We start from the raw sequence: 20,647 nt of genomic DNA, 5'->3' as shown, positions 1-20,647 counted from the left end.
TCCATTGTGTGCTCATGTTCAAGAGCAAACACTTTAAGACATCTCAGAGATCTGCAGTCAAAATGATGATGAAAAGTAATAACATCATCATTTATGGTATTTGTGTTAACATCCAACAAATTCATGATTGTTAGTATATGAATCCATACCTCTTAAAAATGTATCAAATTTAATTTCTAATATAATACATTTCAATATTTATACATGAACAACAGCTCTCCAGGGTCCTTAGTAAGTCCCAATAAGGAAAATGAGTATAGAGGTGTTGTGTTTTTTCCTTCCTTCCTTCTTTCCTTCCCACCCTGCCTCCCTCCCTCCCTTCTTTCTCTCTCTCTCTCTCCCTTTCCTTCTTTCTTTCTTTCCTTCTTTCTTTCTTTCTTTCTTTCTTTCTTTCTTTCTTTCTTTCTTTCTTTCTTTCTTTCTTTCTTTTCTTTCTTTCTTTCTTTCTTTCTTTTTCTCTTTCTTTCTTTCTTTCTTTTCTTTCTTTCTTTTTCTCTTTCTTTCTTTCTTTCTTTCTTTTTCTCTTTCTTTCTTTCTTTCTTTCTTTCTTTCTTTCTTTCTTTCTTTCTTTCTCTCTTTCTTTCTCTCTCTCTTTCTTTCTCTCTCTCTTTTTTTCTCTCTCTCTTTCTTCTTCTTTCCCTCCCTCCCTCCCTCCCTCCCTCCCTCCCTCCCTCCCTCCCTCCCTCCCTCCCTTCCTTCCTTCCTTCCTTCCTTCCTTCCTTCCTTCCTTCCTTCCTTCCTTCCTTCCTTCCTTCCTTCCTTCCTTCCTTCCTTCTTCCTTTCTTCCTTTCTTAAAGCAAAGCTGAAGTGCTGCTTTGTCTGCTGTGTCTCACACCTATAATCCCAGCGCTTTAGAGGCCGAGGCAGGCAGATCACTTGAAGTCAGGAGTTTGAGACCAATGTGGCCAACTGGTGAAACCCTGTCTCTACCAAAAACACAAAACAATTAGCTGGGCCTGGTGGTGCAGGCCTGTTATCCCAGCTACTTGGGAGACTGAGGCAGGAGAATTACTTGAATCAGAGAGGCGGAGGTTGCAGTGAGCTGAGATGCCGCCACTGCACTCTAGCTTGGGTGAAGAGTGAGAACCTGTCTTAAAAACAAAAACAAAAACAAAACAAAACAAAAAAAGCAAAGCTAAAACAAAAGTATATACTCAGTTGTTTCTTTGACACTGTTGCCCCTAGTGTAGTCTTAAACACTCATAGTATTATAACTTTTAATCTAAGTAACGTCTTACAGGAAAACAACAGCAACACTTGAGGGGTAGATGATTGAGAACTTTCCATCATACACAAGCATTTTAACAGACTGCCAGAGCTGCCCACATCTCTTTTACATTTTAGTAAAATAGGAAAAATGAACACATCTGTTAACATAACTCCAAGATAATTGCCTTTTGATAGCATACAAAAATAAGGAGAAAAGTATATAGACAAATTGTGCTTAGTAATTAATGTTTTGGTGTTCTGAGGAATTATCCATTGATTAAGTCAATTTAACATCAATTCCATTTTTCGGTTACCTAAGGATTTTGGAAATTATATTCAAGTACATGTACTACATAATATAATCACTGCTGACATGAAGTTTTCCAGAATAGTGATTAAGTTTGGTTAAATAGAAATTTACATTTTATATAACCTTAACATGTCATAGTTGCTTATTAGTTCAGTAACTTGTATACATTTGGGGAAAACATACCCAAGTAGAATAAAATGTGTACTTGCTCTGTCCTTAACATTATTAAATCAGAGGAGACATGGCTATTTTTATTAAGTCAGTTATAAAACTTGAGTTTTCTAAAGATTTACCTTAATAATATGAATTTGAATCCTCTAAGGATTATTTTGAAAGTCTAGCTCATTTGAAATATTAGAAGTTCAACTTCCTTATTTTATAGATGTTTTGGGAATATTCTATTTATGTACATTTCTCTCTATAAGTTAGTCAGTACAGAGTGTCTTTAATTTATGAGGCTTTATAATCTACTTTATTGATACTCTCCAGAGATAGGGAAACATTTCATACTAACACAACAAGAGCAAAGGTCTTTATGAAATATAGGCATCAATATTTTTGGTGATGTCTTTAGTTATACTGTGTATAATAAACAGATAAAATAGATATGTAGGAAAATTGAAAGAATTATAAAGGTAATGCTGTATTTTCAAGCCATTTTATGTTTTTGATTGTTACTCTTAAATTAGAGATGAAAAATTTTGCCAAATATTAAACAAATGAATGTAGCCTAGGCAATTAGCATGTAGCTTTAGCTGTCTTAAGAATTTAAAATTACTCACAGAGTACTTTGCAAGTTGCTTGTCTGGCACAGTAAAGCTATAAAGAAGATGACATGGTTCTTGTCTTCCAGAAGTCTGTGAGGAGAAGGAAGATTGGACTGGGAATCAGATGTGAGCTGCTCTGGTTCTTCTTCTTTCTTCTTTTATCTTCTTTCTTAAAAAAAAAAAAGGTGGGGGAATATAAGTACAGAACCTGCAGGTTTGTTACACAGGCATACATGTGTCAGGGTGGTTTGCTGCACCTATTCACCCATCCTTTAAGTTCCCTCCCCTCACCCCTGGCCCCCAAACGGGCCCTGGTGCGTGTTGTCCCCCTTTCTGTGTCCATGTATTCTCATTGTTCAACTCCCACTTGTAAGTGAGAAAATACGGTGTTTGGTTTTTTGTTCCTGTGTTAGTTTACTGAGGAACATGGCTTCCAGCTTCCTCCATGTTCCTGCAAAAGACATTATCTCATTCCTTTGTAGGGCAATATGGTATTCCATGGTGTATATGTACCACATTTTCTTTATCCAGTCTATCATTGATGGGCATTTGGGTTGGTTCCATGTCTTTGCTATTATAGTGCTGCAACAAACAAATGTGTGAATGTGTCTTTATAGTAGAATGATTTATATTCCTTTGGGTATATACTTAATAATGGGATTACTGGGTCAAATGGTTATTTCTGGTTCTGGATCCTTGAGGAATCGACACACTGTCTTCTACAGTGATTAAACTAATTTACATTCTCACCAACAAAGCATTCCTGTTTCTCCACAGCCTCACCAGCATCTATTGTTTCCTGACTTTTTAATAATTACCATTCTGACTGTCATGAGATGGTATCTCATTGTGGTTTTGATTTGCATTTCTGTGATGATCAGTGATGTTGAGCCTTTTCTCATATGTTTGTTGGCTGTATAAATGTTTTCTTTTGATAAGTATCTGTTGATATCCTTTGCCTACTTTTTGATGGGATTTTTTTTTTCTTGTACATTTGTTTGAGTTCTTTGTAGGTTCTGGATATTAGTCCTTTGCCAGATAAGTAGATTGCAAAAATTTTCTCCCATTCTATAGGTTGCCTGTTCATTCTGATGATAGTTTCTTTTGCTGATAGTTTAATTAGATCCCATTCATCAATTTTGGCTTTTGTCGCAGTTGTTTTTGTCATGAAGTCTTTGCCCGTGTCTGTGTCCTGAGTGGTATTGCCTAGGTTTTCTTCTAGGGTTTTTGTGGTTTTGGGTTTTACATTTAAATCTTTAATCCCTCTTGAGTTAATTTTTGTGTAAGGTGTAAGGCAGGGGTCCAGTTTCAGTTTTCTGCATATGGCTAGCCAGTTTTCCCAGCACCATTTACTTAATAGGAGATCCTTTCCCCATTGCTTGTTTTTGTCAGGTTTGCCAAAGGTCGGATGGTTGTAGATTTGTGGTGTTACTTCTGAGGTCTCTGTTCTGTTCCATTGGTCTTTATGTTTGTTTTGGTACCAGTACCTGCTGTTTTGGTTACTGTAGCCTTTTAGTATAGTCTGAAGTCAGGTAGCATGATGCGTCCAACTTTTTTCTTTTTACTTAGGATTTTACTTTTTACTTGACTCTATGGGGTCTCCTTTAATTCCATATGAAATTTAAAATAGTTTTTTTTTCTAATTCTGTGACGAATTCAATGGTAGTTTGATGGGAATAGCATTGAATCTATAAATTACTTTGGACAGTGTGGCCATCTTCATGATATTGATTCTTCCTGTTCGTGAGGATGGAATGCTTTTCCATTTGTTTGTGTCCTCTCTTATTTCCTTGAGCAGTGGTTTGTAGTTCTTCTTGAAGGGGTCCTTCACGTCCCTTGTTAGCTGTATTCCTAAGTGTTTTATTCTGTTTGTAGCAATTGTGAATGAGAGTTCATTCATGATTTATTTCGTTCTCTGCTTGGTTATTTTTGGTGTAAAGGAATGCTTTGTGATTTTTGGACATTGATTTTGTATCCTGAGATTTTGCTGAAGTTGCTTATCAGTTTAATGAGTTTTTGGGCTGAGATGATGGGGTTTTCTAATATAAAATCATGTTGTCTGCAAAGAGACACAGTAGTTTGACTTCCTCTCTTCCTGTTTGAGTGCCCTTTATTTCTTTTTCTTGCCTGATTATTGCCGTGGCCAGAACATCCAATACTATGTTGAATAGGAGTAGTGAGAGAGGGAATCCTTGTCTTGTACCAGTTTTCAAAGGGAATGTTTCCAGCTTTTGCCCATTCAGTGATATTGGCTGTGGGTTTGTCATAAATAGCATTTATTGTTTTGAGATATGTTTCATCAATATCCATTTTATTGAGAGTTTTAAACCTGAAGAGATGTCAAATTTTATCAAAGGCCTTTTCGGCATCTATTGAAATAATCATGTGGTTTTTGTTTTTGGCTCTGTTTATGTGATAGATCACGTTTATTGATTTGTATATGTTGAACCAGCCTTACATCCCAGGGATGAAGCCGACTTGATTGTGGTGGATAAATTTTATGATGTGCTGCTGGACTCGATTTGCTAGTATTTTTTGAGGATTTTCGCATTGATGTTCATCAGGGATATTGGCTTGAAGTTTTCCCTTTTTTTGTGTCTCCTCCCGGTTTTGGTATCAGGATTATGCTGGCTTCATAAAATGAGTTAGGGAGGTATCCCTCCTTTCAGTTATTTGGAATAGTTTCAGAAGGAGTGGTACTAGCTCCTCTTTGTATTTCTGGTAGAATTCCGCTGTGAATCCATCTGGTCCTGGGCTTTTTTTGGTTGGCAGGCTATTAATTACTGCCTTAATTTCAGAACTTGTTATTGGTCTATTCAGGGATTCGACTTCTTCCTGATTTAGTCCCGGGAGAGTGTATGTCTCCAGGAATTTATCCATTTCTTCTAGATTTTCTAGTTTATTTGCTTAGAGGTTTTTATATTATTATATGATGGTGGTTTGTATTTCTGTGGGATCAGTGGTGATATCCCCATTATCATTTTTTATTGTGTCTGTTTGCTCCTTCTCCCTTCTTTGTTAGTCTAGCTAGTAGTGGTCTATCTGTTTTGTTATTTTTTTAAAAAGCAGCTTCTGGGTTCATTGATTTTTTTGGTGAGTTTTTCATGTCTCTATCTCCTTCAGTTCTTCTCTGATCTTAGTTATTTCTTATCTTCTGCTAGCTTTGAATTAGTTTGATCTTGTTTCTTTAGTTCTTTTAATTGTGATGTTAGGGTGTCAATTTGAGATCTTTCTAGCTTTCTGATGTGGCCATTTAGTGCTATAAATTTCCTTCTTAACACTGCTTTAGCTGTGTACTAGAGATTCTGGTATGTTGTCTCTTTGTTCTCATTGTTTTCAAAGAACTTCTTGATATCTGCCTAATTTCATTATGTACCCAGGAGTCATTCAGGAGCAGGTTGTTCAATTTCCATGTAATTGTGAGGTTTCGAGTGAATGTCTTAATCTTGAGTTCTAATTTGATTGCACTGTGATCTGAGAGACTGTTTGTTTTGATTTCTGTTCTTTTGCATTTTTATTTGCTGAGGAGTGTTTTACTTCCAATTATGTGGTCGATTTTAGAATAAGTGCCATGTGCCACTGAGAAGACTTTATATTCTGTTGATTTGGGGCAGAGAGTTCTGTAGATGTCTGCTAGGTCCACTTGATCCAGAGTTGAGTTCACGTCCTGAATATCCTTGTTAATTTTCTGTCTCATTGATCTGTCTAATACTGACAGTGGGATGTTAAAGTCTCCCACTATTATTGTGTGGGAGTCTAAGTCTCTTTGTAGGTCTCTAAGAACTTATTTTATGAATCTGGGTGCTCCTATATTGGGTGCATATATATTTAGAATAGTTAACTCTTCTTGTTGAATTGTTCCCTTTACCATTATGTAATGCCCTTCTTTGTCTTTTTTGATCTTTGTTGGTTTAAAGTCTATTTTGTCAGGGACTAGGACTGCAATCCCTGCTTTTTTTTTTTTTTCCTTTCCATTTGCTTGGTAAATTTTCCTCGATCTCTTTATTTTGAGCCTATGTGTATCTTTGCGTGTGAGATGGGTCTCCTGAATATAGCACACCTATGGGTCTTAACTATCCAATTTGTGTTCTGGCTGTACTTCTAACTTGAGTGCAAGACAGATTCGTGAGGAAATGCTAGTGTTTAGGAGGAGTACATAGAAGGTGATCTTTAAGCCTTATTTTTTGATCACTGAATTTTGTCCTTTAGTTGGTCCTCTTAAGGTGAGACTGGAGAACACTGCCATATAGTTCAGATATTTGAGTGTGATACCCTATTGTAGTAGAAAGACAGAATGATGAAGTTAATTCATGATTTGAAGTTGTGGTAGAGTGATAGAGACGTTGGAACGTTATTTCTTTTATTTAATTGAAGATTTACATAATTTTTTGATAATATAAATATGAGTTTGAATCCTAACCCTGTCAGTTATATGGTTTTTGCCGTCAAAAAATATCCCCTGCTCTTAGTAACATAATAGTTCACAGGATTAATTGTAGGAGTAAGGTCTATCTGAAGCACTGTGGTAGGTATTCAGCAAATGAGAGGGCATGGTCAGACTTCCTTCACACACTATCCCTGTCTTCTTAGGTTTTGTTTTGTTTTGTTTTGTTTTGTTTTGTTTTGTTTTGTTTTGTTTTCTCTTCGCTTCATTTCGCTTCGCTTCGCTTCTCTTCGCTTCTCTTCTCTTCTTTTCTCTTCTTTTCTTTTGTGGAATTTCTGTTTTTATTTTTCTTTTCCATTCTGTTTCTTCTTTTGTGTGGTCCAGTTCTATGTATAAAACTCAGTTTGAAAATTAGTCCTTCTTTGAAGGATTTCCTGAACCTCCAAGGCAACCTGTCTGTACTTCCATAGCTTCTTATATGTATCTCTAATACTAAACTATATTTTCATTTTTTTTTTTTGCATGTCTCTATCTATCCTAGGCTGTTTGTATGTTTCTTGAAGGAAAAGGGTCAGAACTTTCTCATTTTTCAATCTCCACATCTAGTAGAGTGGCTGGAACATGATAAGATATGAGTAAGTGTTTTTGAACGGCTGGTTGAATGAGTGACACGTGAGAGGAAGTTGAATAAACTCATGATAACTTATCTTAATCTTCTTGGAAAAGTAATAGGCAAGGTAATCTAAGAGGGATGGATTTAAGAGTGGTGTTCTACCTTAAACTTGGAAAGATTTCAAACTGGTGTTATGACACATATCATAGGAATTCAGCAAAGTCTGAGTGAAATGATGTAACTTAGCAGAGGGGTTAGGTAGCATGAAGATTTAATAGGTCCTTGACTGTTCCTGATAGTACCTGACTTGTTTGTTTTCTCCCCTGCCCCTCATTTCTGTAGGATGTGAAATTGAAGTTCAATATATGCTGACAACCTAGTAGTATGTGCTTCCATGATAAATAATAAAAATGCATTAAGAAATGCTTTTAGAAAGTGTGTATGTTACATGATTATTTTAAATTATAACAATAATGAAAATACCATTAATTAATCAAGTCTTGGTAGAAATTATCTGGAAACAGTTTAAACTATAACTGTAAGAATGAATAGTAGTAAAAATTATGTGTTATGCAAAAATAGCAGAGAATTTTAAATTTTACCCTTCAGCTGCATCTTCATAGGAATGAATGGAAGGCAGCCAGCTACTTAGCTGACATTAAATCCAGTATATGCAGCACTATATACAGTTTTGTTTCTATATTTAATAATGACTAGTGGGTCATTATTGAATATAAAAAGGATGCAGGTAGGAGTTAAGGTCTGCATGGTTTAGGAAGAATGGCTGTTTTATTATTAAATAACTTTTAATATATTCATAATTTTAAAAATTTTGTATTGATTTAAAAGGTATTTGGTAGGAATGATTAGTTTTTCATTATTTGAAATTGAGACACACTGAGTATTCTATAATTTTGCTTCTTGCATCATCATAAATAATATCTAAATTATTCAGAAATTATTAAATTCTAATACTTTGAAAACAAATACTTAAATGATTGTGGATTTCTAAAAATTGATGTTTTTTGGCTGTTTGGGCTTGATTCTGTCATTTTTAACTACGAGTCAATTGCATCAGACAGAAAATAATTTCATTGCATTCTATATCAACTATTGTTTTACGAAATGTAAAGAATGAAATGTCTTGAACCAATTTTTGTGATAGTAAATTCTCTATGAATATTATGTATAAACTCATTTTTCTGTCCCTATGAATATTACATATAAACTCGTATTTCTGAAGCAAATTAATTTCTTAATGTTTAAATAAAAATTTATAAATTTTGTAGAGATGATGAGTAAATGTAAGGTAATTATAATTATATTATGGCTGTTTACTTGGTTTCGTATTCCAAAAATTTTATTAATCATGTATTTTGGTAATGCTAAAATAGAGTTTTGCATTTCCAATTTATCTTTAGTTTGAAAAGAAGTTAAAGTTAGTTAACTGTTAGGTAATTTCTTATCTGCTTCTTTGTAGATACAACCACTATTATCATTTTTGTATATTCTTGTGACTAAAAAAGATGAATCAGAATGAAGCATAAGAGGCAAACGTGGGAAAATGTACAAAAGTAAATCTAAAATCATCACCATAAATATATCTTTGTATCTATCTTTATGCAGACTAGATTTTTATTTCTTTAGAAGGCAAGCCCAGTTCAGGAAGCTCAAGGCAAAACATGATCACATTCTTATTTTACCTGCATGCTTGTTTTATATTCTTTGCTGCTAAAATTTTAAAATTTTATTGCAAATAGGGAAACTAATTTGGAAAAACATAGTGATATTTTATGAACTTTGCTTTATAGTTGAAGTGTTTGCCGGAATATTTGATCTAGCAGATTCCTATTGAAAAGAATATTTTTGCATACATTTTAGATAATAAAATTGTATTTGAAAACCCCTGTAAAATGACCTTATTTTTCTGTTGAAGGATGAACAGACTTTTACTTTAATGAGATCTTAGAGATGAGGTTTTTATATCCATTTTTATGGTAGTGAAATTTATATTCTAACTATATAAATGATTCAAGGCAGACCTGCAAGGTCTGATGTTATGCAGCAATCTATAGAAATTAAATAATGATAAATAATTCTGATTGAAAGAAATAAATGTGGTTTCCCAAAAACTTACTCTTTATTAAGCTGTAAACGTTTGTCAAAAGTGAAATTGGAATTTAGTTCTATAAAGAGTTATGAATCTTGGAGAGAAATAGAGTAGAGGAATTATTTTTTCAAGGTTACCTAACATAGGCTGATGAATTAGAAACACTTCTCCTAAAGTTAGAAGAGAAAACATAAATATAACATGAGATGAAAATCTCTCTGCCAGTTCAGAGTTTTGCATTTCCAATTTATCTTTAGTTTGAAAAGAAGTTAAAGTTAGTTAACTGTGAAGCGAAACAAATAATGGAAACAAAAGTAGCATTTAAAATATTACTTGATAGAAAATGAAGTCTTGCAAAATTGGCATAAAGTCATTATTAATTCATAAAATATGTTACTTTGAAATAATTTTTGTTTATTATAACCATATATTGCTTTAAGATGACTTTTAGGGGAATTTTTCTAATTTTTTTTTTTAAGAATAAGGCTAAGTTGAGTGGGTTATAAAATGAATAATTATCCATGAATTGCCATCTCACCTTTCTCTTTGGTGTGATTTCTATTTTTCCTTCCCCCTTTCACATTGTTAATAGACAAGTGATTTAAAGGAAGTGTTGCCAGGTTGTTTATTAATGTTTAAAATTTAAGCCTGAAATACACTTTAGGAGAAGAAGTAGGTATGAAGGCACTTCATTATTAAAATTTTTAAGTTGAAAAATATTGTGTATTAGCTGAAAATATTGAACTTGATCAACATATGTTACCAGCTAGCCTCTTCCCCACCCGTTCTTTTGTTATCTTGTTATTGTTATAAGGCTTAATGACAGTTGTAGGCCATAGTTCTGGATGTGGGGGTTATTCTACCCTGGGGAGAAGAGGAGGAAACAGCAGTGTGGATTATGGAAATATGGACTGATCTAAAAAGAGACCTCTTGTAAAAGAATGGAGCTCAAAGAAAAGCTAGGAGAAACTGATGAAAAGATGATGGAATATGATGTGAAAATGATAATTTGAAATCTTTCATTCCCAGCTGCCATGTTTTGGAGAAAAGGAATGCATTTGTATATTAAGAGAGAGCTACAAGAGTCCAGATGAATGGTATTACTTATGAGATATGGTTTCATTTTGATTCAGATAAATAATGTGCATTTTAATAGACCTTTGCATATTTAGACATTTTAAATCTTAAATACATAATATTAGGTATGATATTTCATGGAAATATTTTAAGTAGTATACAATATTTGCTTAATATTTGGGCACCTTTGAATGAACCTAATTTCAAAAATTAACTTCGTGGTTGTTAAATTTAAGCATTTTAACTAATTGTGATGGTGAATATTTTATTTAAAGTATGAATTATTTTGTTACCTTGTAACAATTATTTAAACACATAGTCACATGTTTACTTATGTTTATTTTTCTAGATAAGTGACAATATTGCAGCTTATCTTGGTGAATTAATATTTAGTGGTAACATACAGCTCTATCCTTAGCCTATTTGACCAGACAACAATGCAATCTAGTGGTCATTTTTGTAAAATGCAGATACAGAGTTCATGTGGTTTTAACTAGTTATCGATGTGTTAATAAAGGAAAAATTATTTCCTGATTCTAAAGTTTGCAAAAGGTTAGATTAGGAAAATGTTAGCATGAATATGTAAAAATAAGGCGTATGGTAAGAGGGTCATATTTTGAGGGAAGATGATGTGCCACGCATTCTAATAGGAATATCTTCTAAGTAGAAGGAAACCTCTGACTGGAGTTTAGGAAGAGGATGATAACGTGGAATTTACTTCTTGAATGAACTTACCAGGCAAAGTTTAGGGAAAGAGAAGAATCTCCAAGAACAACTGCTTTTATAGGCCACAACCTGCGTCTTTAAATCCATACTGAAAAATATAATTTGATAATCATACCCTATGACCCTTATAAATATTTTGGTTTTTAAGAGATAAATAATATATTTAACTTCCTCCTTTTGATATAACCAACTAGGATTATTTAATATGTTTTGCATTGCAAATTGTAATAGTCTGAAGTTTTTACATGATTGTCTGTGGAGTTATTATTTATAGGATATGGGACATTAAGGAGGAAGATTAACATCAGATAATTCCAAGTTGAGCCATAGGGAAGGGAAGAAGTAACAAAATATTAAATTAAGCACAAGAACTTGTTCAAATTACTGCTAATTTAATGTGGTTGGAGTGTAGGATATATGAAACTTGATATTGAGGCTGCAAAGGTAGTTTGGTCAGATTATCAAGAACTTTGTATAATATGCTAACTGCTTTGGTGTTGACTAATAGGAAATAACCATAAATGGTACATATTTAGGAGGCTTCCACATCACATCTATATTTTAAAGAGGTAACTTTAGATTTAGGTGATTTGAATTGGATAAAAGGAGTCCGTTGGAGACACAGAGACTACTTAGAAGGCTATGGTAATTGTTTAGTAGAACTGTTGAGAACCTCAACTAGAGAAAGATTACAGAGAAGGTGGGAAAGGGAATGGATTTGTGATTTTTTTTTTTTTTTTAATTGTGGAGGCACAGATACACGAGTTCTACGCTATAAACAAATTGTTAAGTTTATGGTACAGTATTGTTAACTATAAGCACAGTATTGTATGTCAAACCTCTAGAACTTATTCATGTTATATGACTGAACTTTGTGCCTGTTGAACAGCAACTTGCCATTTCTCTCTGCTCACAGACCCTGGCTGGCAACCAGCATTCTACTTTCTGCTTCTGTGAGTTTGACTATTTTTGATGTCTCATTTAAGTGGATTCATGCAGTCTTTGTCTTTTTGAGACTGACTTATTTCACTTAGTGTAATGTTCTCCAGATTCATTCATGTAGTGGCAAATGACAGGATTTTCTTTCTTTTTTTAAGGCTGAATAATTTTCCATTGTATGTATATAACACATTTTCACTATCCATTCATCTATTGATGGACATATAGGGTATTTCCACGCCTTTGCTATTCTGGGTAATGCTACAGAGAACATGGAAGAGCAAATATCCCTTTAAAATCCTGATTTCAGTTATTTTGGGTAAATACCCAGGAGTGGGATTGCTGGATCATGTGGTAGTTCTATTTTTAATTTTCTGAGAAACTCTTTTCCATAACTGCTGTACCATTTGATATTCCCACCAATGGTATACAAGGGTGCCAATTTTCTACAGCCTCTCCAACACTTATCTTTGTTTGTTTGTTTGTTTGTTGATAATGAGCATTCTCACAGGTGTGAAATGATATCCAACTGTGATTTGCATTTCCTTCATAATTAGTGATGTTGAGCATGTTTTCATATAACTCTTAGCCATTCGTATGACTTCTTTGGAGAAATGTCTGTTTAAGTCCTTCAATCAATTTTTGATCAGGTCTTTTTTTTTGCTGTTAAGTTATAGGAGATCCTTATATGTTTTGGATAGTAACCCTTTATCATATGTATGGTTTGCACATATTTTCTTAGATATTATAGGTTGCCTTTCACTCTTCCGGTTGTTTTCTTTGCGGTGCATAAGATTTTTAGTTTGACGTAATTCCACTTGTCTATTTTTGCCTTAGTTGCCTGTGCATGTGTTTATAAACATCCATATCATATGTCCATGATTGGTGTTGTAGGCAAGAAATTATTGCCAAGACCAGTGTCTGAAAGTTTTTCCATGTTTTCTCCTAAGAGTTTTACACTTTTCACGTCTTATATTTAAGTCTGTTTTTTTTTTCATTTAAAATATGTTTTAATGGGTTTCAAAATTCTATGACAGATTTTTTTGGTCAAATTATTTTCATTAAGAAGTAATTATTTTAAAAACTAACAACCTAAAAACTTGCACACAAAAAACCCAAACATGTTCCATAAAATGTTCTCCTTTCCTTCTGAAGGTTTTATAATGCATTGCTGTCATTAACCTGTTTTTTATTATTAAACTTAAATGGCCTATTCAGGCAAATACTTCTGGGACTGTTCTTCAACCACTGAATGAAACTAGGGTGCAGGTATTAGGAATAATACTCATTTAGCCTCCTGAACTTTCTGGGCAGACTTGCTGACCTTCCCAACTCTAGCAGCCCTCTTATCCACTGCTTTGAAGACACCCACAGCAACTGTCTGTCTCATATTATGAACAGTAAAATGACCAAGAGGGGGATGGTCAGAGGAGTTCTCAACACTCCGGCAACCATCTGAATGATGGCAGCATCACTAGATTTCAAGAGTTTAGGGCCACCTTCCTGCTTCTTACCAGAGTGGCAATCAGTCTTGTTTCAATCAAGCGAACTTGCAAGCAACATAAGCTGTGTGACAGTCTAGTATAGGAGGATAACCAGAACCTCTTTGCCTGGATGGCTCACGATAATCACGTGAGCAGTGCAGTTAGCTGCTTCCATTGGTGAGTCATTTTTGCTGTCACCAGCAACATTGCCATGACTAATATCTTTGACAGACACGTTCTTGACATATAAGCCCACATTATCCTTAGGAAGAGCTTCACTCAAAGCTTTTTGGTGCATTTCAACACTGTACTTCAGTTGTAATGTTAACTGGTGCAAAAGTAGACCACATGCTGGGTTTGAGAATACCAGTCTCCACTGGCCCCAAAGGGACAGTGCCAATATCACCAGTTTGTAGACATCGGGCAGGGGAAGATACAAGACCTTGTCAACTGAATGAATTGATAGTAGGATGCAATTCAGAGCTTTAAGCAGCATGGTTTCACTGGTATTGCCATCTTTACAGGTGACTTTCCATCTCATGAGCCAAGGTATGTTAGCACTTGACTCCAGCATATTGTCACCTTTCTAATTAGAAATTGGCAAAAATGCTACTGTAGCAGGTCTGTAGCCAATTTTCTTAATATGGGTGCTGATTTCCTTAATGATTTTCTCATATCTCTTCTGGCTGTAGGGTGAGTCGGTGGAATCTGTTTTGTTAACACGAACAGTTGGTTGTTTTACAATCAATGTGGAAGCCAGAGGCATATGCTCATGAGTCTGCTCATTCTTGGAGATACCAAGTTCAGATTCATCAGCACCAGCAGCAACAGTAAGGATAGCACAGTCAATTTGATATTGACATGGTTTGTCTCTGTGTCTCCACCCAAATCTCATCTTGAATTGTACCTCCCATAATTCCCACATGTTGCGGGAGGGACCTGGTGGGAGATAATTGAATTGTGGGAGCCGTCACCCCCATATTGTGTTCGTGGTTGTAAGTCTCACAAGATTTGATGGTTTTATAATGGGTCCCTCTTTTACTTTATTCTCTTTCTCTCTTTGCCTTCTGCCATGTAAGACGTGACTTTGTTCTTCCCTCACCTTCTACCATGATTATGAGGCCTCCCCAGCCATGTGGGACTGTGAGTCCATTAAACCTCCTTTTCTTTATAAATTACCCAGTCTCGGATATGTCTTTATCAGCAGTGTGAAAATGGACTAATACAATAAATAGTCCTGTAATCATGTTTTTGATAAATTCCCTGTGTCCTGGGGCATCTGTGATGGTCACATAGTAGTATTTGGTGGTCTCAAATTTCCATGTGGAGATATCAGTGGTGATACCATGCTCAAGCTTAGCTTTCAGTTTATCCGAGACCCAGGCATACTTGAAGGACCCCTTTCCCATCTCAGCAGTCTTGTCCTCACATTTTTTTATGGTTGTTTGGTCAGTCCCACCACATTTATAGATTGGATGGCAAGTAGTAATGGACTTGAATGAATCTACATGTCCAGTGATGATGATATTGATACAAGTCTTTTTCTTTTCATTTTCGGTTTGATTTAGGGGTAGTTTTCATGACACCTGTATTCTGGTGGCAAACCCTTTGCCCAAAAGCTGCTTAGGTCTTTTGTTCATGTTGAATAGATTTTTGTGTATAGTGTAAGTGTCCAATTTCGTTCTTTTACATGTAGACATCCAGTTTTCCCAACTGTTTGTTGAAGAGACTATCCTAGCTTCATTGTGTATTCCTGGTACCCTTATTGAAAATTAGTTGAACATATTTGCACGGGTTTATTTCTGAGCTATTTTGTTCCATTGGTTATATGTCTGTCTTTCTGCCAGTACCATACTGTTTTAATTACTGTAGCTTTGTAATATACTTTGAAATCAGGAAATATGATGCCTCCATCTTTGTTCTTCTTTCTCAAGATTGTTTTAGCTATTTGGGGTCCTTTGTGGTTCCATATGAATTTTAGGTTTGTTTTATCTATTTCCATAAAAAATGCCATTGGGATTTTGATAGGGATAGCACTGAATCTGTAGATTGCTTTATGTATTGTGGCTATCATAATGATGTTGGAGTTTTCCAATTCATGAACATGGGATGTCTTTTTATTTATTTGTGTCTTAAAATTTCTTTCTTCAGTGTTTTATAGTTTTTCATTTGCAAATCTTTCATTTCTTTGGTCAATGTTATTCCTAAGTATTTTATTCTTTTTTATCTTATAGTAAATGGGATTGTTTTCTTAATTTGCTTTTCAAATAGTTTGATGTTATTGTATACAAACACAACTCGTTTTGTATGTTGATTTTTATATCCTACAACAAATTTTTCTGAATTTGTTTAGTAGTTCTAATAGATTTTTAATGCACTCTTTAGGGTTTTCTATGTATAAGGTCATGTCATCTATGAACAGAAATAATTTTACTTCTTCCTTTCCAATTTGGATGCCTTTTATTTCTTTTTGTTGCCTAATTGCTCTGAGTGTGACTTCCAGTACTATATTGAATAGAGGTGGTAAGAATAGGCATTTTGGCTTTGTTTTTGATCTTAAGAAAAGACTTTCAGTTTTTCACTATTTTTTTTTAATTTTAATTTTAATTTAATTTTATTTATTTTATTATTATTATTATACTTTAAGTTCTAGGGTACATGTGCATAATGTGCAGGTTTGTTACATATGTATACTTGTGCCATGTTGGTGTGCTGCACCCATCAACTCGTCAGCACCCATCAACTCGTCATTTACATCAGGTATAACTCCCAATGCAATCTCTCCTCCCTCCCTCCTCCCCATGATAGGCCCCGGTGTGTGATGTTCCCCTTCCCGAGTCCAAGTGATCTCATTGTTCAGTTCCCACCTATGAGTGAGAACATGTGGTGTTTGGTTTTCTGTTCTTGCGATAGTTTGCTAAGAATGATGGTTTCCAGCTGCATCCATGTCCCTAAAAAGGACACAAACTCATCCTTTTTTATGGCTGCATAGTATTCCATGGTGTATATGTGCCACATTTTCTTAATCCAGTCTGTCACTGATGGACATTTGGGTTGATTCCAAGTCTTTGCTATTGTGAATAGTGCCGCAATAAACGTACGTGTGCATGTGTCTTTATAGCAGCATGATTTATAATCCTTTGGGTATATACCCAGTAATGGGGTGGCTGGGTCATATGGTACATCTAGTTCTAGATCCTTGAGGAATCGCCATACTGTTTTCCATAATGGTTGAACTAGTTTACAATCCCACCAACAGTGTAAAAGTGTTCCTATTTCTCCACATCCTCTCCAGCACCTGTTGTTTCCTGACTTTTTAATGATCGCCGTTCTAACTGGTGTGAGATGGTATCTCATTGTGGGTTTGATTTGCATTTCTCTGATGGCTAGTGATGATGAGCATTTTTTCATCTGTCTGTTGGCTGTATGAATGTCTTCTTTTGAGAAATGTCTGTTCATATCCTTTGCCCACTTTTTGATGGGGTTGTTTGTTTTTTTCTTGTAAATTTGTTTGAGTTCTTTGTAGGTGCTGGGTATTAGCCCTTTGTCAGATGAGTAGATTGCAAAAATTTTCTCCCATTCTGTAGGTTGCCTGTTCACTCTGATGGTAGTTTCTTTTGCTGTGCAGAAGCTCTTTAGTTTAATGAGATCCCATTTGTCAATTTTGGCTTTTGCTGCCGTTGCTTTTGGTGTTTTAGACATGAAGTCCATGCCCGTGCCTATGTCCTGAATGGCACTACCTAGGTTTTCTTCTAGGGTTTTTATGGTATTAGGTCTAACATTTAAGTCTCTAATCCATCTTGAATTAATTTTCGTATAAGGAGTAAGGAAAGGGTCCACTTTCAGCTTTCTACTTATGGCTAGCCAATTTTCCCAGCACCATTTATTAAATAGGGAATCCTTTCCCCATTTCTTGTTTCTCTCAGGTTTGTCAAAGATCAGATGGCTGTAGATGTGTGGCATTATTTCTGAGGACTCTGTTCTGTTCCATTGGTCTATATCTCTGTTTTGGTACCAGTACCATGCTGTTTTGGTTACTGTAGCCTTGTAGTATAGTTTGAAGTCAGGTAGCATGATGCCTCCAGCGTTGTTCTTTTGACTTAGGATTGTCTTGGCAATGCGGGCTCTTTTTTGGTTCCATATGAACTTTAAAGCAGTTTTTTCCAATTCTGTGAAGAAAGTCATTGGTAGCTTGATGGGGATGGCATTGAATCTATAAATTACCTTGAGCAGTATGGCCATTTTCACGATATTGATTCTTCCTATCCATGAGCATGATATGTTCTTCCGTTTGTTTGTGTCCTCTTTTATTTCACTGAGCAGTGGTTTGTAGTTCTCCTTGAAGAGGTCCTTTACATCCCTTGTAAGTTGGATTCCTAGGTATTTTATTCTCTTTGAAGCAGTTGTGAATGGAATTTCATTCATGATTTGGCTCTCTGTTTGTCTGTTACTGGTGTATAAGAATGCTTGTGATTTTTGCACATTAATTTTGTATCCTGAGACTTTGCTGAAGTTGCTTATCAGCTTAAGGAGATTTTGGGCTGAGACAGTGGGGTTTTCTAAATATACAATCATGTCATCTGCAAACAGGGACAATTTGACTTCTTCTTTTCCTAACTGAATACCCTTGATTTCTTTCTCTTGCCTAATTGCCCTAGCCAGAACTTCCAACACTATGTTAAATAGGAGTGGTGAGAGAGGGCATCCCTGTCTTGTGCCAGTTTTCAAAGGGAATTTTTCCAGTTTTTGCCCATTCAGTATGATATTGGCTGTGGGTTTATCATAAATAGGTCTTATTATTTTGAGGTACGTTCCATCAATACCGAATTTATTGAGCGTTTTTAGCATGAAGGGCTGTTGAATTTTGTCAAAAGCCTTTTCTGCCTCTATTGAGATAATCATGTGGTTCTTGTCTTTGGTTCTGTTTATATGCTGGATTATGTTTATTGATTTGCGAATGTTGAACCAGCCTTGCATCCCAGGGATGAAGCCAACTTGATCATGGTGGATAAGCTTTTTGATGTGCTGCTGAATCTGGTTTGCCAGTATTTTATTGAGGATTTTTGCATCGAAGTTCATCAGGGATATTGGTCTAAAATTCTCTTTTTTTGTTGTGTCTCTGCCAGGCTTTGGTATCAGGATGATGTTGGCCTCAGAAAATGAGTTAGGGAGGATTCCCTCTTTTTCTATTGATTGGAATAGTTTCAGAAGGAATGGTACCAGCTCCTCCTTGTACCTCTCGTAGAATTCAGCTGTGAATCCATCTGGTCCTGGACTTTTTTTCGTTGGTAGGCTATTAATTATTGCCTCAATTTCAGAGCCTGCTATTGGTGTCTTCAGGGATTCAACTTCTTCCTGGTTTAGTCTTGGAAGAGTGTAAGTGTCCAGGAAATTATCCATTTCTTCTAGATTTTCTAGTTTATTTGCGTAGAGGTGTTTATAGTATTCTCTGATGTTAGTTTGTATTTCTGTGGGGTCGTTGGTGATATCCCCTTTATCATTTTTTATTGCGTCTATTTGATTTTTCTCTCTTTTCTTCTTAATTAGTTGTGCTAGCGGTCTGTCAATTTTGTTGATCTTTTCAAAAAACCAACTCCTGGATTCACTGATTTTTTGGAGGGTTTTTTGTGTCTATCTCCTTCAGTTCTGCTCTGATCTTAATTATTTCTTGCCTTCTGCTAGCTTTTGAATGTGTTTGCTCTTGCTTCTCCAGTTCTTTTAATTGTGATGTTAGAGTGTCAATTTTAGATCTTTCCAGCTTTTTCTTGTGGGCATTTAGTGCTATAAATTTCCCTCTACACATTGCTTTAAATGTGTCCCAGAGATTCTGGTATGTTGTATCTTTGTTCTCATTGGTTTCAAAGAACATCTTTATTTCTGCCTTCATTTCGTATGTACCCAGTAGTCATTCAGGAGCAGGTTGTTCAGTTTCCATGTAGTTGAGTGGTTTTGATTGACTTTCTTAGTCCTGAGTTCTAGTTTGATTGCACTGTGGTCAGAGAGACAATTTGTTAAAATTTCTGTTCTTGTACATTTCCTGAGGAGTGCTTTACTTCCAATTATGTGGTCAATTTTGGAATAAGTGTGATGTGGTGCTGAGAAGAATGTATATTCTGTTGATTTGGGGTGGAGAGTTCTATAGATGTCTATTAGGTCTGCTTGCTGCAGAGATGAGTTCAATTCCTGGATATCCTTGTTAACTTTCTGTCTTGTTGATCTGTCTAATGTTGACAGTGGAGTGTTGAAGTCTCCCATTATTATTGTTTGGGAATCTAAGTCTCTTTTTAAGTCTCTAAGGACTTGCTTTATGAATCTGGGTGCTCCTGTATTGGGTGCATATATATTTAGGATAGTTAGCTCTTCCTGTTGAATTGATCCCTTTACCATTAGGTAATGGCCTTCTTTGTCTCTTTTGATCTTTGATGGTTTAACGTCTGTTTTATCAGAGACTAGGATTGCAACCCCTGCTTTTTTCTGTTCTCCATTTGCTTGGTAGATCTTCCTCCATCCCTTTATTTTGAGCCTATGTATGTCTCTGCATGTGAGATGGGTCTCCTGAATACAGCAGACTGATGGGTCTTGACTCTTTATCCAGTTTGCCAGTCTGTGTCTTTTAATTGGAGCATTTAGTCCATTTACATTTAAGGTTATTATTGTTATGTGTGAAATTGTTCCTGCCATTATGATATTAACTGGTTATTTTGCTCGTTAGTTGATGCAGTTTCTTCCTAGCCTCAATGGTCTTTACATTTTGGCATGTTTTTGCAATGGTTGGTACTGGTTGTTCCTTTCCATGTTTAGTGCTTCCTTCAGGGTTTCTTGTAAGGCAGGCCTGGTGGTGACAAAATCTCTAAGCATTTGCTTATCTGTAAAGGATTTTATTTCTCCTTCACTTATGAAACTTAGTTTGGCTGGATATGAAATTCTGGGTTTAAGATTCTTTTCTTTAAGATTGTTGAATATTGGCCCCCACTCTCTTCTGGCTTGTAGAGTTTCTCCCGAGAGATGTGCTGTTAGTCTGATGGGTT

At 35.4% G+C, this 20,647-nt stretch overlaps 1 protein-coding gene across 12 annotated transcripts in view; it reads left to right on the top strand.

The window, feature by feature from the left end:
- LOC105484665 (DENN domain containing 1B) overlaps positions 1 to 20,647 on the top strand; it is a 321,512-nt gene that overhangs the window by 68,904 nt on the left and 231,961 nt on the right. Inside the window, exon 1 of one of the 12 annotated variants that reach the window (XM_011746507.2) lies at positions 14,426 to 14,449. The exons of the other annotated variants lie outside the window; for them this stretch is intronic. The gene's annotated coding sequence lies outside the window, so the exon portion shown is untranslated. Of the gene's footprint in view, positions 1 to 14,425; positions 14,450 to 20,647 lie in introns of those variants that run through there. 12 annotated transcript variants of the gene reach the window in all.

This window comes from Macaca nemestrina, chromosome 1, assembly GCF_043159975.1.
Source record: "Macaca nemestrina isolate mMacNem1 chromosome 1, mMacNem.hap1, whole genome shotgun sequence".
Classification (NCBI taxonomy): domain Eukaryota; kingdom Metazoa; phylum Chordata; class Mammalia; order Primates; family Cercopithecidae; genus Macaca; species Macaca nemestrina.
The sequence above is the reverse complement of the archived record's forward strand: the minus strand, read 5'-3'. Positions and strand labels throughout refer to the sequence as shown.